This window comes from Nannospalax galili, unplaced genomic scaffold (assembly GCF_000622305.1).
Source record: "Nannospalax galili isolate Female #2095 unplaced genomic scaffold, S.galili_v1.0 scaffold199, whole genome shotgun sequence".
In the NCBI taxonomy this organism is placed as follows: Eukaryota; Metazoa; Chordata; class Mammalia; order Rodentia; family Spalacidae; genus Nannospalax; species Nannospalax galili.
This window is the reverse complement of record NW_008343559.1, coordinates 1243931-1262971: the sequence shown is the minus strand read 5'-3', so window position 1 is coordinate 1262971 and position 19041 is coordinate 1243931. Positions and strand designations below refer to the sequence as shown.

General features: G+C 37.3%; 1 protein-coding gene across 11 annotated transcripts in view; it reads right to left on the bottom strand.

The window, feature by feature from the left end:
• Erc1 (ELKS/RAB6-interacting/CAST family member 1) overlaps positions 1 to 19041 on the bottom strand; it is a 537557-nt gene that overhangs the window by 255397 nt on the left and 263119 nt on the right. The window lies entirely within an intron of this gene.

Below are 19041 nucleotides of genomic sequence, written 5' to 3'. Positions count from 1 at the left end.
GGGGTGGGGGTGGGCTTGGAGGAGGAGAAACTATCTGAAGAGGGAATTAAGAAAAATATCATTTAAAATGAAATGAAAAAGAACAAGTACTTAGAAATAAATTTAATCAAGAAGATGAAATGTATCTAAGCTGAAGCTATGAAATGTGAAAGGATATTTTTTTACAAGATACAATCAAATGAAAAAACAGCTTATGTTCACAGATTTAAAGAATACAGGTAAAAATGTCCATATTACCCAAAGTGATCTACAGAGCAAATGCAATTCCTATAAAAATTCCAGTGTCATTTTTCCCAGAAATATGGTGGGGTGGGGAGCAATTCCAAAGTTTGTAAGTAACCGTGAAAGACCTTGAATAGTCTATTCAATCATGAGTAAGAAAAAAACCTGGAAATATCACATTTCCTGATTTTAAACCATATTACAAATCCATGGTAACCAAAACACCATGGTGCTCATGGCATATAAGCAGACATCCACCACTACAGCAGAACTGAGCACACGAATAAGTTCATGTATTCAGAATCATTTAGTTTTTTACAAAGTTAACTTTTTACATAGTAAGGAAATCACAGATTCTTCAATAAGCAACTACCGGGAAAACTGGATATCTACACACTACAAAGGAAAAATAAGCAAACAAGATTTTATAGAACTAAAAAGCTGTTACATAGCAAACAATGTTCCAGACTAAAGACACCCTACAGAATGGGAGAAAATGTTTGCAAACCAGAAAACAAGCCTGATAAGGAGTTAATAGCCAAAATAAGTAAGTAAATCTTCTCACTAACAACAAAATAATTAAAAAATGAGCAGATATGTTGGGCACCTACAGTCTAAGTTGCTTGGAAGCTGAGATGTAAGAATCACTTGAGCCCAAGTGCTCAAGACTAGCCTGGACAGAGAGAACCTATCTCAAACAAACAGACAGGCATGGTGGCGCATGTTTTTAATCCCAGCAGAGGCAGGCAGATCTCTGTGAGATCGAGGACAGCCTGGACTACACAGGGAGTTCCAGGCCAGCTGGGGTTACAGGAAGACACTGTCTCAAGAAGACCGACCAACCAACCAACCAACCAACCAACCAACCAACCAACCAACAGAAAGGGTGGGAGTGGGGAGGCAAGTTGTAGGCAAAGGACTTAAATATAACAGTTCACAAAAAAACAAAATGTAAAAGGTACTTAAGGGACTGAAGGATTAACTGCATAAGAAAACACATTCAACATCTCAAGGAAATGCAAATCAAACTCACAACAGATAAGTCCTCTCAAAATGTACCATCTAATGATATAAATACAGTGTAGGAAATTCTCATTAGAACATTTAAATTATAAAAATAAATGTTTAGAAATGTACCATCTGTTAGTATATCATCTCAAAATATTACCTCTTAGAATATCATCTCTTAGAATGGCTATAATAAATGACAAAAGAGAGCAAGTTAAGTGAGGATGTGGACAAAACCGAGCCCTGGAGCACTGTTGTTGGAAATATAAAGTGATACAGCTATTATGAAAATTGTACAATAGTAATTTAAAACAGTGCTAGGTGTGGTGGCACACACCTGAAAATCCAGCACCCCAGAGGCTAAGGTAGGAAGAAAGGATCACAAATGTGAGACCAGCTATGCATTGACTTTCAGGTCAGCTTGGGCAACATCATGAGACCCTATCTGAAGAAAAAAAAAATATTATATTAAAAATCAAAAATAAATAGATGCTTTAAAAATGAACTGTGCAGACCTGTAATCCTAGGCACTTGGGAGGCTGAGGCAGGAGGATCACAAATTCAAAACCTGACTGTACTATAGCATGAGTCCAAGGCCAGAAAGGGCAACAAAATGAGACTCTGCTTCAAAATAAGAAGTAGATGCCATCAACATGCCATCACAGATGGGGAGAAGCTCACAGAGCCTACCACTTTTTATGTAGCTATAGGTAGTTAATGGTTGCTGGGGAAAGTCACTCAAAAGGAAATGGTTAATTAAGGACATTGTCAATTAGAAAGAAATTTGTTGTCTGGTGAGGCACACACTATCGAAAGGGTGCTCTATTGATTTTCACTTTCTCATCTGAAGCATTTACAGGTTTCAGCCACAAACAATACAATAATCACAGTTACCACTAGAAGAAATCAAATCAAAACTAACATTTACATATCATTCTCCAACTTCATAATTTTATACTCTAATATTTCCAATTGTAATACTTTATCAACTAATAGAAAAAAAACAGATTAGGGGCTTCACATTAGAAAAGTCAAAGAAATGAAGAAAACTTCTGTTTTCATGAATCAAGCCGCTCATTTTAAAAATTGTTCTTAAAATGTTCACATATGACATGCATAAATCCCTTTCACCTGGCATCTGTGAGATATTCCAGATGGTGTTGGCAGCCAGTGATGTCTGTAGCAGGACTTGCTTATTTGTGGCATTGTGACATACCAAGTAAGGAACCCACTTAAAACCACCGGACTATTTTTTGGTCAGAAGGTAGATATTATAGGCTAAATGTTTGGTCCAATTAAAGTCAATTTTATTCTTCAGCATTTTTAAAATTCATAATTATATCTTGAATTGATGTTTTCCTATTAATTTTATTCCCTGAGTCATAGAACTAGGTCACAGTTTTCATTTCAGAAGAGAATTTAGGAAATTCATTGTTCCCACCATCGTCTACCCCTATACTACATTTGGGTATATTTTTAAAAATATTTATTTTGACCTTAAAAATATTGGACATATCAGTTAAATAAGTACCTCCATCTATTTTTTTAAAGGCAAAATGTTAATAATATAGAGCATGATCCCAAATAATACTATGCATACATGTACAAAGAAAATTTCAAAAGAAAAAAAGATTAGGATCTATATTTTTTCTTATAAATTTCTGTTTCTTGATTTCTAGGCAAATTAAACTTTTTAAGTTATTTTTTTGTAATGAGATAGCTGGCTACATCTTGAAGGGAGAATACCATCTGTGGAACATATTACTGGCTCCCTATTTTCATATTCTCAGTCTCCTTTCTTTACCTTAGCTTTATGGCTATTACTTTTATACTTTGAAGACTAAGAATAAAACCTACAGTCTCTCTATTGACTTTTCCTTGCTTCACTTTATCTTGTGTGTGTGTGTGTGTGTGATGAACATGCACATAAATGTAAGCAAAGCATAGCTTCACAAACTAACTAGAATGGAGAAAAACAGTAAACTTCCTGCCTCACTAAACATCCTTTTCCACTTTCTATAGTAAAGGACATAAGAAGGAATATCATCAAAATATATGTTCAAAGGGAGGCATTTCTTGAATGTATATGTAGGAACAAACACTATGAAACAGCAGAATTGTGAAATGGGGAATTTCTTTTTTCTATAAATTGATCAATAGATAAAACTTATATGTAAGTTCATAAGAAAACCCAAGCATGTTAGAAACTTCACAATGTATGAACAGGAAAAAATAAATATAAATTTTTAAAAAAGTCAATGGCTTTGTATGATTAAACAATAACAACAACAACAAAAACAACTCTCAGACTTCTGTTGTACTTTGATTAATCTGAGATAAATTTAGGTAAATGCATACCTTCAAGTAGGAAAAGCAGTGAATGTGATTAATAAGTCAATCCCTTAAAATAATTCACAATTGATAATTTCCTACTATTATAATGAAATGTCAACATAAAAGTGAAATGATTGGTAACAGGTTTAACTCCATCACCACAGGATGGGAGCAGACAGAAGGGTAAGAAGGGAAAAAACAAACACAAGAAAGGAGACACAAGTTCATTTTCCGTGTCCCTGCCATCAAAAAGTTTATACAATACTGATTTACCAAACTGTAACCTACGAATTAGTGAGGGCTCTACTCTTGTGTACTTTGTTATTATTGCCACAAACCCCTGCCTCTTAAAACCCAAACATAAGTGAGTTCATCTATTAGGCCAGAACCACTACTGGCCTACTAACACCCACGTCAGTGCATCTTCCTTCTGACAAGATCTTTTGTCTCCATGTTAGGATGATCTACGTACATGCCTTACTAAACCTATGAAAACGTCTTCCTAGAGTTTCAAACCCAAATCTGATAAACTTTCATAATTCCTGCCACAGTTTCTTGTGTAAGTAATTATCAAACATTAAACAAACATGTAAAAAGCAAACCAAGTATATCGGCCTACTGGGAAATCTACCAAAAACAAATCTGAGGTAAAAATACTAAAAAAATGTGAGCACTGAAAATTTTTTAAAAACCTTCAATATCCAGGAATTTCTGTTTTCTTTCTTCAAAGCTTGTCACTGTTCTATGAAGAAAATATCAATACAGGGCAGAGGTTGTACTCCTACAGGCTGCTTTGCTTTGGCAAAAAGAACCATATAATGTTAGTGTAACATGAAAATCTTCCTAACAATACCTGAGAAAACACAAACTGCTGCTAATGCTAAGTTTAAAGAAATCCTAACAGTCCAGTTTCACTCAGACATTTGTTTTCATTGGGCAACTTAGGCTTGTGCTAGAAAAAGTACTTTAATGCTACAAAAAGTACTTTAGAACACAATAATTACAAGAAAATTGATATTGTTGAAGTATATTTTATGTGCACATCTTATATATAAAACTTAAGGGGGCTGGAGAGATGGCTCAGCGGTTAAGACCATAGACTGTTCTTGCAGAAGACACGGGTTCCAATCCCAGCACCCACAAGGCAACTAACAACTGTCCGTAACTCCAGTTCCAGGGAATCCAACAGCCTCTTCTGTCCTCTGCGGGCATTGCATGACATGGGTGTACTTACCTACATGCAGGCATAACACTCATACACATAAAATAAAAATTTAAAAAAAAATTTTAAAACAAGAAAAAAACATTCTCTCATTTTATCCTTCTAATAGTTCTAGTCACTCTCTGTTAATGAAAAGGAAATATCGGGGTAGTAATACTCAGGTTGGAGAGAAAGATTAGTTGGTAAAATGACTGCTGTACAAACATGAGGACCTCAATTTGATTCCCAGGACGAACATAAAAATCAGGCCTGAAATGCCAGCACTGGGGAGACAAAGACAAGAGGATCCATGGGGCTCACCGGCCAGCGAGCCTAGCCTAACTGGTGATCCCCGGGTCCAGTGAGAGATTCTCTCGCAAAAAAATAAGGTGGACCACTCCTGAGGAACGAAACATAAGATTGCACTCTGGCCTCCACATGCACACTTGCGCATGCACGTGTGTGTGTGCATGCGTGCACACACGTACCTGAACACACACAAACACATACATAAACACTACACATACATTACATAATACTCAGTAATTGTAATTTGCTTCAAAATAAGAATTTCATATTGCATTTTCCATTAAACTGTCCAAGAAACTAAATATAAAATAGTACTTTCATGTGTTCTAGGTCTAATTAAAATACTTTTTGGAGCCGGGTGTGGTGGTGCACACCTTTAATCCCAGCACTCAGGGGGCAGAGGCAGGCGGATCTCTTTGAGTTCAAGGCCAGCCTGGTCTACACAGCCTGGTCTACACACTGAGAGTTCAATATGTCAGTTATTTCAAAGCCACTTTAAAGAGGTTTGATTTTCATAGATCACTATCCCTAACAATCAAGACAGTACAACATAGCAAAAAGAAAGTACTGGTACAGAATATGAAAGTCATTAATAATGTAGTTTTCATAAGTATTTGGAATGGTATGAGTCCTAAGGTCCATGATTGCTCTCATGACCACACTGATACCTTTGGGATCAAGGGTCTTACTGCAGCAGCTACACACATCAGGGGCACAGGCTACTTCACAGCAGTTAGCTGATGTTTACTGAAGTGTTTTGAAAGAAATTATCTTTTAATGTTGATTCTCAGCATGACTTTAATTTCTGACCATTAGCTTAACAAATATTCAATGAAAGATTCTATGTGCCAGGCAGCTGTCACTGAAGACATGAGCGAAACAGATGAAAAGCTCGGCACTCATTGAGTTTGTAATTTCTCGGAAAGATAAAGAACATAAGAGCTGCAACAATAGGTCAGGCAATGTTAAGTCAAATAGTGAAAATATTAAAAGAGGAACGAAGAAAGGGAGTTACAGGAACAAGCAGCAGGACCGTAAATTTGAAAAATAGTGCTGAGGGCACACAATGGGGGTAGCAGCAGGTAAGTAAAAATGTACAGGAAGGATGTGAGCCTCAGCAATGCGGAGTGACTAAGAGCATTTCAAAGAGAGGAAAAGAGGAGATATGTGAGTCCTGATATGATGAGGAACAGTCAGTTGAGAATGTAATAGAGATATTAGTGCAAGGAGAAAGAATATTTTAGCTGCAGTGGTCTGTGAAGATGTTCTTTAGGAACTGCCAGGGATTGAGCAAAGGAAAGACCTCAGAGAAAAGGCAAAGAATCGCACTAGTCTTTAAGGACAGAAAAATCCTGAGGGCTTCATTATACTGCTCAAAAAAAAAAAAGAAAGAAAGAAAGAAAGAAAGAAAGAAAGAAAGAAAGAAAGAAAGAAAGAAAGAAAGAAAGAAAGGGAAAAAAAATTACAAAGGGAAGGAATATAGAGCAAGAAGCCAGATGTTGGGGCTGAAAAGATGGCTCAGTGGTTAAGAGCACTTACTGCTCTTCTGGAGGACCCAGGATTAGTTTCCAACACCTGTATGGTGGTTAACATCCATCCTTAACACCCTCTTCTGGCCCTCTGTGGGCACTCTGTGTGTAAATGCAGACAAAACACTTGTATACATAAAATTAAAAAATCATGAATAAGCAGAAAAAGAAGAGGAGGGGCTGGAGAGACAGCTCCACAGTTAAGAACACTGGTTGTTCTTGCAGAAGACCTGGGTTCAAATCCCAGCACCCACATAGCAGCTATCAACTGTCCGTAACTCCAGTTCCAGGGGATCCAACAGCCTCTTCTGTCCTCTGCGGGCACTGCACAACACAGGTGCACTTACCTATATGCAGGCAATACACACATACACATAAAATAAAAATAATAAAATGCTAAAAAAAAGAAGAAGAGGAGGGGGGAGGAGGGGGGGAAACAGCAGCAACAGCAGCAGCAGCAGCAACTGCTGCCACCAGATGTTGCAGAGCCTTCTAAGGAATCTGGGTTTTATTCTAAGTACAATGAGAGAACGTGGCAGGTTTTACGTAAGGAGTGACATCTACTAGAAGTTTTCAGTGCTCAGGCTAAGTGTAGGTCAGTATGAGGAGCAAGTTATTGATGCAAATACACAAAGTAAAAAATGACTGCATAAGTGTGGCCAAGTAAAGTGGTTCACAGCAGGGAGAGACACACTGAGGGGTAAACTACATGTGATGGTTAAAATAAACATGCTATGTAGATAATCAGTCTCTATTCTGGAGCATCTTGCTGTACATACTAATTTGAGAGTGAGAGCTATTAATGAAGGACTGATACCAAAAGTCCTAGGATTTGAATCTATTTTCTAAGATAGCAGATGTGAAGTGGGTGGGGATGAAATGAGAAATGAGAAAAAAGAAAGAAAAGATATGGTAGATTGGAACAGAACAGAGGACATACACTGTTAAAGCCACCTGATGTTTTACAAAAATGACAAAAACTACACAGGAATTAAGACAGCTCCTTCAACAAATGGTATTAGGAAAACTGGATATCTACATGTAGAAATATAAAATTAGACCACCATGAGAGTAGGCCTCCAGCTCTAGCAGGACCAGAGGGTACCAAGAGACATGGCCTCTGGCTCTGGCTGGACCTGAGAGCTGTACAGGACCAGGTTACTGGCCTCAGTGGCCTCAGAGTTCAGTGAAGAGCCTGAGATTCAACTGCAGTGGGGCCAGTGTCCCCTGAGAAACTGGGCCTTTGGCTCCATTAGCTCAAAAGGTCACTATGGAATCATAGTGTAGATTTCTGTGATCCCAGGGGCCACTCTGGGCCCATGGGTGAGGACCACAGTCCCCAGCTAGTTCACAGACTTTGGTGGGCCTGGCATTTGTACTCCTGACCCAAGAGAGTTCACAGAACCCAAAGTATGACCAGGGTTTGACTCTATCTGGTGGCCTTGGTGTTCTGCTTGCAGCCCCACCATTGATCCAGCTGGTGCATAACTAAGACAGATTATTTTAGCAACTCCATTAGACAACTGACATCAAGTTTCACCGGTCTCCACAGATCAACCTCAGGTAGACAGCTGCCTAGGAAGACTACACAGAAAACACAACATGCAAACAGAAGCAGAAGAAGGCAAAGTAAAAACTGAAAGACAAACTCACTCTAATACATGACAAAGAAACGCAAAAAAAATATGACCCCAACCATGACCAGTTGCTAACCACCTCCCCATAGTGGAATCCAACATCACAGAGATAGCTGAATTATCTTAAAAAGAACTCAGTCTTGCTGGGCATGGTGGTGCACACCTTTAATCCCAGCACTTGGGAGGCAGAGGCAGGCAGATCTCTGTGAGTTCGAGGCCAGCCTGGTCTCCATGGTGAATCCAAGAAAGCTGGGGCTAAAGGGAGACCCTGTCTCAAAAAGACCAAAAAAAAAAAAGAATTCAGTCTTACTTTAAAAAAGAATTAATGTTATATAAAAGAGTCAAACTAAGTAAATCTATACAAATCCTCAGATAGTTTATAAAGTGAATGAAACAGTAAACTGGAGGAGAAAATCTAAAATACAGAGGAAATTAATTAGCAAGGAAACTGACATACTGAAAAAGAACCAAACAGAATTACTTGGAATGAAGGAAATGTTTGCTCAAATAGAAACCATGTCAGAAAACATTATCAATAGACAAGAGCATGAAGAAGAATGAATTCCAGGGATGGAGGACAAAGTAGAAACAATAATACAGACATACACAAGGAGAAAAAAAAAAAACCTTAAGGAATATGAACGATATTTCCAAGAAGTCAAGGACACATTCAGAAGATTAAACCTCAAAATTCATGATGTAGAAGGAGGAGCAGACAGGGCATATTATATACATTTGTGTGTGTGTGTGTGTGTGTGTGTGTGTGTGTGTGCAAACATATGTATGTATATATAACAATAATCAAAGAGGAGGGTAAGAAGTTAAGAAGGAGAGGAGAGACATGGGAGGAGTTGGTGGGGGGCTGGGAGGAATGAAAATAATGCAAAGACAATACTTATGAGTGAGATTTCAAAAATAAATTTTTTTAAAGGAACAAAAATAAAATCTAATGGAAGAGACAGACTATATAATGAAATTACATCAGAAAACTTCCCCAAACTAAAGAATAAAGTAGACATACAGAATTCCAAATCGACATGACCATATGAGCAGCTCTCCATGATACATAGCAGAATGTCAAAAATACAAAATAATACTAAAAGCAGAACAAGAAAAACATCAACAAATGCAGAAATATCAGCATTACCTCAGATCTTCCATCAGCAACCATAAAAGCCAGAAGGGCATGAAATGAAATACTTCAAGCTCAAGAAGTAAATATGAATGCTATAACCAGGAAAGTTAATTTTCAAAACTGACAGAGGGAGAAAAAAGGATATTTCAAGACAAACAAAAATTAAGACAATTCACAACAACCAAGCCAGCACTGCAGAAAATAACTAAAAGAATATTATACTCGCAAACCAGAACATCCCTTAACAAATTCACAGGAAACAGAAAACCCCTTTCTATAATAACCTTAAATGTAAATAGTCTCAGCCCATGACTAAAAAGACACTAATGAAGTGGGTTAAAAAAGAATCAACTATATGGTGTCTGTATGGTTTAAACACATTTAAACAAAGTATCAAACAAATAGAAACCATAAACAAGCAGGTGTAGCTATTCTTATATTTGATAAGATAGATTTCAAACCACAAGTAATTAGAAAAGATAAAGAGGGACACTACATATTAATAAAAGGAACAATACAGCAAGAAGACATAATTGTACACATTCATGAACTGAATATTGGAGACCTTGATTTTATAAAACAAAACCTAAAAGGCACAAAAAAGTTACATAGGTCCTGGGGAACTTCAACAATACCTCACTGTCTTCCAGACTAAAACAAGCAAAGAAACTTTGGAGTTAAAATACACTATGGATCAATGGGACTTAACATATAAGTACAGTATATTCCACACAGCAGACAGGAGATAAAAATTCTTCTTGGTAGCACATGGAACCCTTATGATCATACCATAAGCTACAAATCAAGCTTCAACACACAAACTCACACACACACACATAATTTCTTACATCCTATCAGACTACAATGGAAGAAATCTAGAAAGCAACAAGAGAAACTACAGAAACCACTTAAGACTAAACAATACATTTTTAAAAAGATTTTATTTATCTTTAATTATGATATACATCTAATAAGCATATAATGTGTATGTGTGTGTATATGTGAGCATAAGTGCAAGTGTCTGATGGCCCAAGATGATGGATCCCCAGAAGATGAAATTACAGGCAGTTGTGAGTTACCCTATGTGGTTGATGGGCATTAAGCTCAGGTCCTATAAAAGTAGAACCACTGCACTATCTCTTCAGCCCAACAATACATTTTTGAATGAACAATGGGTCAGTCAAGAAATCAGAGAGGAAATTTTAAAATTCCCAGAGCCAAATGAAAATGAGAATATAACTTACCAGAACCTCTGGGACACAGCCCACGCAGTCCTGAGAGGAAAGGGTATAGCTCTAAATGCTCATGTGAAAAAAATCCAAACAGTCTCAAAAGAACAACTTAATGATGTACCTCAAGATTCCTAAAAAACAAGTCAGTCTTGACCCTAGTAGATGCCAAAAAATAAATAAGTAGATAGATAGATGATAGATAGATGATAGATAGATAGATAGATAGATAGATAGATAGATAGATAGATACCCATCACTTACTTGCTTCTTACTGTCTTCTGTCATACTGGCATTAACAAAACCTCTGTCCAGGTTTTAAAAAAGTATTTGCCTAAACTGTTTCTGGAAACTGCAGCTGCATGTTACAGGGGCAAAAATCAAACAACTATCTGTCTGGCTACAGATTTCAGGTGTACTTCTAATTTTATAGGCAACCATAATAAAAAAAATTACTAAATTTGATTTCTAAAAAATAGGCATTTGTAATTTAAAAACTACTAACTTTGATTTCCTAGTCTCAGAGATAACTATACTCTATCCTTTTTTCTTGCCAAGTCTTCAAAATCCCTCCTATTTCACTCAAAGCTGCTGGTTGTATCCTGCTGTACATTGAGAGTTTGAAACGATTGGATGTGGGGCGTGTGAGCTTGCTCAGCAGGTAAAGATACTTGCTGCCAAGCCTGAGGACTTGAGTTCAATCCCCAGGACCCACATTGTGGAAGGAGATAACTGACTACTGCGAGGTATGTATTTGTGGACAGGAGTGCAGTGTATGAGTTTGTGAGTGTGGGTTTGTGCACAAGAGTTATGTGCCAGAAGAGGGTGTTAGTTAGTTATTTAGTTAGTTAGTTAGTTAGTTAGTTAGTTAGTCTTTTTGAGACAGGGTCTCCCTGTAGTCCCAGCTGGCCTGGAACTCACTATGTAGACCAGGCTGGCCTCAAACTCACAGAGATTCGCCTGTCTCTGCCTCCTGAGTACACGATGGGTATTTTAAAATGAGTGATTGAAGTGTTAGGCCATGAAATTCAGCCAGGTGAAAGAGGTATGAGGACACAGGAGTTTAGAAACTCAAAGAAATGGGTAGCTATGTCAAGAACCCACTCAGGTCTAACTGTTGGAGTCAGCAAGCTAGGAGGAGCAGAGGAGGTGAGCATAGCTGCAGTGTGCCCTGCAGCATCATCAAACCAAGGTAGAGAATCCAAAAAAACAGAACACCAAAGAAGACCCCTGCCTCAAAATATTGGCTTAGCTTTTAGGACCTATGAGAGTAAATATATTCTCTACAAGACCTTTCATATAGGGATGGGGATCTCAGTGGGTAACCCTCTGGCCATACGAGCACAAGGACCTGAGTTAGAATCCTAGAGCCTATGCTCCATAAAGATGGACATGGCAGCAATAATTGACTACACATACTTTATCATGAAGGAATGAGAACAGGTAGGTTTTGGTCTAATCAGAACACACAGAATTCTAGGAATAGTATCGGAATAGAGGAAAAGGGAAACAGGATATCTACTGATCATTCATATACTACACAGTAAATTTGTAGAAATGCTTTTCTATAACACTCACTGTTTTCCAAATTGTATAAGGATAAGAATCTGCTATGAATGGTAGAGTGAAAATCAACATAAAGTTCAAGAAACAGGCCAAGGTTAAGACAAAATTCTGCGCCAGTATAGTGGTAAGAAATCTAAGGTGACACAGGGAATAAGAACACCAAAGATAACCTTGGTCTTAAATACTGACTTTTGAGACTGATGCTCTACCTACTGTGCTAGGAGTATGGGGAGGGATAACTAACATTAAAGACTTTTGAAAAGGTGATATGAAGACTTACTACTGTAGAAGCTTCCTAAAATATATACCTATACATATATACTTTAAATTTAAGTCATCCTGTAACAGGGGACAACACCTCTCCTAGACACCATAGGACATCAAATAAAAAGACCAGTGCCAGGAATGGGTTACCTCTTTTGAAGTTGTTGGTCCTATACACTCCCAAACATTACAGGTTATTGCTACTGCTGTTGGTTACCCTCCATAACTTGATAGTAAGATCCAATTGCTGAAGATACCACATACTTAAATAAAGAACATGAGGAAAAATCAAGCTGGTACTGATATCAAAGGTTCATTCCTACTGGCTAGCTTTCACAGTGCTGGAAGGCACTATTCATACTCTAAGAAGAGAGACATCATCAACAGTCCATTCAGTAGTGAACCCTGAGCTGCAATAACAACCACCCTAGCATGATATGCCTATGGGTGCAATAGCAACACAAATGTTACGGGAGTAACCAAACACTTTCTGATTGGATGTACGGCCTGTTTCACAAGACAGAGCTCATATTAAAGGGGCCAAGAACCTGTTACAAGGTAGGTCATAGGCCCTAGGGAACAACATACTACTATTATTCTGACAAATGGACATAGATTAAACTAACTCCTAAAGGCTTATCATTATATCTATAGATTAGTGCATCTATCAAACCTCATCAGAGACACTTATTTTTGTACAAGACAGTGTTTAATACAGAGACCTGCAACTGTTTAGCATGCAGAGAATAAAAGATTGAGGTGTGCTCAGCCCTGAATGGAACATCCTTATCACAACTCCTCCTCTCCTCCCCAGGCTCATTGCAGAAGAGGGAATCAAAAAATTGTAAGAGGCAGTCACAGCGGATAACCATAGGGAAACAAGGTTTTCCAGACACAGCAGGGCAGTTGCACATATGAACTCACAGTGGGTGTGACTAAATGTACAAGACAAAATCAAGCTAGACAAAAATCCCAGAATGGAGCGGGGAGATGGTCATGAAGTTCTACCTGAATCTGAGGCAATATTGGCAATTAATGACTTCTGGAAGAGGGAGAGTCGGTTTTCTTCAAGCATGTGACCTCTGAAGGCTACCATGCTCCAGGAGATGGCCTCTATACCCCTACACATACAGGCGGCACTAAGTGGACTCAGTGAGTTAAGAAAACAAACATGAAATTAAAAGGGCAGCATGGAAGGAGATATAGGTAAGGAGATGAAGGAGGGAATGGAGGAGGTATACTGGATAAAAACATTATATACATATATGAAACTGTCAAACAATAAAAAATAAAAAGAAGGGAGCTAGAGAGATGGTTCAATGGTTAAGAGCACCAACTGCTCTTGCAGAAGACCCAGGTTCATTTCCCAGCACCTACATGGCAGCTAAAAACCAACCATAACTCTAGTTCCAGGGGAATCCAATGCCTTCTCCTAACTCCATGGGCATTACTCAACACAGGTGCAATTTTCACACACGCAGGCGATATACTTATACATGTAAAATAAAAGTAATAAAAAATTAATGAAAAGAAAAAAATTTGTTTCTAGGACCTATGAGAGAATTTTTTTTCATTCATTAAAAAAAGAGTTGTGAGGAGCTAGAGAGATGGCTCAGCAGTTAAAAGCACTGGCTGCTCTTGCAGAGGACCTGGGTTCAATACCCAGCACCCACATAGCATAACGCCAGTTATATAACCTTCCATAATTCCAATTCCAGGGGATCTGACACCCTCTTCTGATTTCCACGGGCACTACACGACACAAGTGCACTTACATATATGCAGGCAATACACCTATGCAACATAAAATTAAAAAGAGTTGTGAAGTTGGGCATGGTGGCACATGCCTTTAATCCCATCACTCAGGAGGCAGAGATAGGAGAATCTCTGTGAGATGGAGGCCAGCCAGGGCTACAGGGAGAAACTGCCTTAAAAAAAACAAAAACAAAGTTGTGAGCAACCAGTACACTACATGTTCGCTTCAGGATCTACTGGTTTATTCATAGTGTCAAGAAAGTATTCAACTTTTTTTTTTGAAGGAGAGCATCCATTTATTTTGTCCATTACCATTTCTATCACTGTGTAAAACAGGACATGAAATCTTTAAGTAAAATGTTCATATACAAATAAGTATAATCTCTAGTTTCACCTGTCATTTTTTTTAAATTGTATTCTTCTCCAACACTCATACATTTTAATTTTCTTTCTTTCTCTCTTTCACTTTTTTCTACTTATGTTTATCTAACTTCACAAAATCAACTAGGGACTAAACCCTTCTTGGCAGAATTAGACACATGGAAGCTACTGGCTACAAGAATTGAGAAAAGCAATGTTTTCCCATAAAAAGATGCATTTTGTTAGTCTGTGGTATCTCATCCTCCCCTTCCTACCTGAAAAGTGCTGTGTAATGTATTCTTCCATTCACTTTCCCTCAGCAAGAGTGATGAAGAATGCTATTCATAAGGCTGTGGGAGTGTGTGAAAAGGTGTGTACAACAGAATGGCCAAAATCTTTTCACCATGTGATTTCACAAGCTCCAGTTTAAATTCAGGTTAGCATGCTTCACTAAAACATGCAGAGTGGAGGGACATCTGGAGGCTAACTGAGGGAACTAAAACAGTACAAAAATATGGACCACCAGATCTACTAGCTAGACAGTGATAACCACGAAAACTCATAAACAGTTTCTCCCATAAAATTTAGTTAAAATACAATGAAAATTACTCAACTGGGTAGAAGACGAAATCATTCTAGTCTGTCAGTGAATTGGGAGGGGGCAGTTACACATCTCAGACTTATGTAATAAAGAACAAGCCTTAAGAGAGGGATGGAGCAAGGGAAGAACAAAAGGAGAGAAAAAGAGAAGCAGAAAAAATTTTTAAATGATAATATACATCAGGAACGTACACAACTATTTTCATTTAAAAAATATATTTGGGGGCTGGAGAGATGGCTCAGTGGTTAAGAGCAATGGTTGCTCTTGCAGAGGACCCAGGTTTGAATTCCAACACCCACAAGGCAGTAAACCACCATGTGTCTGTCTGGAACTCCTGTTCTAGGGGATCCGACGCCCTCTTCTGAACTTCATGGGCATTGCATGGCACGAGTGCACTTACATATATGCAGGCAATACACTCATACATGTAAAATAAAATAAAAATATTTTTTTTAAAATACATTTATATCCCACTTAAAAGGAGTTCTTAACAGGCAGCTGGAAAAATGGATCAGTAGTTATGAGCATTTGTTGATCTCTCAGAGGACCTGAGTTTGGTTCCCAGCACCCTATCAGGCAGCTCACAACTGCAGGTAACTCCAGCTCTAAGGAATGTCAAGCCCTCTTCTGGCTTACAAGGGTACCTGCACAGATGTGGCAAATACACACACACACACACACACATACACAAATATATATATATATATATATATCAAAAATTCAACATGCACAAAACTGAATTCTACAATTTCAGCTTAACATTCCCTGCTTTTTGCTTTTGTTAAATTTATACTGGTTATATAGTAAAATACAAGTTCTATCACAAAAGGTCTATAATAATCATATATATATATATTTCCATTCTTCCTTCCAATTACAAGTTTTTATTTTTGGTTTTGATGTTCAATGTTCTGACCCTCGCCTTTATTCTGTCTTTGACGAGCAAACATGCACTCATGCTTCAAGAGAAAGGTTAAATGATAGTACCTTGGTAAAGCTTTCTAGAATTCCCCAGAACAGAATTAACTGCTTTAGCTTTATGAAGTGGATGGTCTATATCTGAGTTATGATGTAATATAGAATAATTATAATGAAATAATTTTCTAGGTGCCCTTTCAATAAATTGTACTTAAAAACACACAAATATTAAATCTAGAATTTATAAGTTAAATGCAAATAAAACTAAAGCAATGAGCTTGAAAGTACCAACATTACTTCTTATTTTTAATTGCTTATTTAATTAATTATTTAATGCAATTAAATCACTGCTCAGTATGTACTAAAGGTACATACCATGGCTTAAGCTATTTTGAGGCAAAAGAAGATTCAATTGTTCCAGAACTTTTCACTGTCAAATTGCTAAAAGCAAGCTTGCTTCCTACAGCACACACATCAAAAGATCAGTTATAACTTTGTTAGTATAAAACCAGCATTATGTATCAAATCTCCCATTGTCCTTTTCTCCCTGGCTTACGGGAATCATAATAGTAATACCCAAATATAGTAAAATCATAGTCATAACCATGAAAGAAATGGCATATACTATTTGATTTTAAGATATTCAATCAAACGACTTAAAATATGTATACAATTTGTTTTGATTGCTACTGAATTCAAAATACAAAATGGTCAAACCTGTACAACAATTCTCAGAGTAAAATCTGTACCCAATTTTCAGAGTATCTTCACAGGCCTCCAGGGATATAAGAACAACTGCTATGAATACAATGATAGAGAGGTTAAAAGCAAAGGTTTTCGGATTTGGAAAACTCTGTGATAAATGCTACCTCTACATTTATCAACTTTGTCATCTTAGTCTCTATAAGCTTTAAACGTTTTTTATTTTACTTCTTTCCTTATTTTGAGGGTGCCTTTTCTTTTACATCTAATTTAAGACAAAGGAACTCCTCTTATAAAGTTATGAAATGTGGGGCTGAAGAGATGGCTCAGTGGTTAAGAGCACTGACTATTCTTGCAAGAGGATCTGGGTTCGATTCCCACCACACACATGGCGGGGAATAACCATCCATCACTCCAGTTCCAGGGGATCTGACATTGTCTTCTGACCTCCCTGGGCATTACACGACATAGGTGCACTTACACACATGCAGGTAATACACTCATACACAGAAAATAATTTTAAAAAATTTAAAATTTCTTTTATAAAAAATAAAGTTATGAAAGTAAATAGGAAAATGCATAAGAAATCTTTAGTACAGGACCTGGCAAATTACAAGAGGTCAATAATACACTCTTTCTCCCAATCAGACCCCCAACACAAATATATTCAAGACATTAACTTAAGTTCGCCCATACATTAAGATCCACAGAATACTCTTCTTTGATTGAAGGCAACAAAAGCAGGGTGTTATTCAAATATTATAAAAACCTTTGAAAGTATTGATTAAAGACCAAGTATCCTTAGGATCATATTACAGAATCATTATATGCTTAGTACTTTTAGTTAATACAGGACATCACTATCATCTCAATCAAAATATGGATAAGGTTTTACAAAATCTACTTCGTAGCTAAAAAGGCTAAAACAGTCAGGTATGGAGGTGACTATCTTTGATTTTAGCCCTTGGGAGGCAGAAGCAGGCAGATCTCTGTGAGATCAAGGCCAGCCTGGTCTACATAATAATGAGTTCTAGGCAAGATGGGGCTACAGGGAGACCCTGTCTCAAAAAAACAAAAACAAAATTAAAAAAAGAAAAATCTAAAATCATCAATAAAATTAGTAACTAGTCTAAAATCTTTTAGACATCACAGAACTGGTACTCAAACCCAGGCAGGTCTGACTGAAACCACCATACCCCTAACCACTCTGCTACAGTAATTATGAGGAAAAATTGTTTACTTAGATCCGACACTGAATATAGAATGAAGATGGCTATTACAACACAAAGCACACGAGAAGATGGAAAGTGCCTTACAGAGCTATCCTCCGGGGATTCCATGGTAGCTGTATGTCTGCCCTTGTTTTTAAGAAGTTCCACTCCCTTCAGTGCTGTCTCTTTTCAAAACAGAAGCAATTCCAAAAACTCAGTCTGGTATTTTCACATTCATTCATTTTTGCTTTCAAATGAACTCTTTTGAGGGTAAGCTTCAACTTTAAGGTACGATGCGCTATACAAAACTACTACCTGTTCTGCACTTCAAATGATGACAATGACAAAATGAGCCTTTAGTTCTTGAACACAAACTGTTTCTGTTTACATGACAGATATGAAATCACACTAAAAAGCACAAAATCTTCAACAAACAGGACATTGGGACTTTTTTCACTTTATGTGGACACACAAATCAGAAGTCGAGTTTGGGACAGAAAGAATCATGTTATTACTTTACATTTAGAAGAAATTACCTGAAATTCAGAAGACTAGATGAAATGGTAGGTGTTTTGTTTTGTTTTATCATTTAAAAAAAGACTAACTTCCTAAAGTGAACTGGATTTTCAACTGACTAAAAGACATGCCTAAAGCATTAACCAGGAGAAAGTGAGACCTGTGTTGTAAAATGTTCTGTATTTGTCTAACCAGTGACAGCCTACAATTCTATACACATTCATTAGTCATTAAATAAACATTTATCATCCTGTATCAGAGGGGATAAAACTTCTTGAATAAAATAGACTCTGCTCCCAAATATCACCCAGGCATTCACCGTGAGACCTAAGTGCTCAAAGAGTAGTTGAATGGTGGTAACTCAAAACTGTTGAGAAAAGTGTCTAGAAAGGCGACATCTCAACTTTCCTAAGGGATTAACCTATGTTCCCAGGTAGGAAATATGGCTCTAGACAGAGAGTAGAATTTTAAAAGGTCTGATGAAAAAAATGTTATATTAGGGAAAACCTCATAGTTTGGTATGGCTGCAGTTTAAATTTGGAAA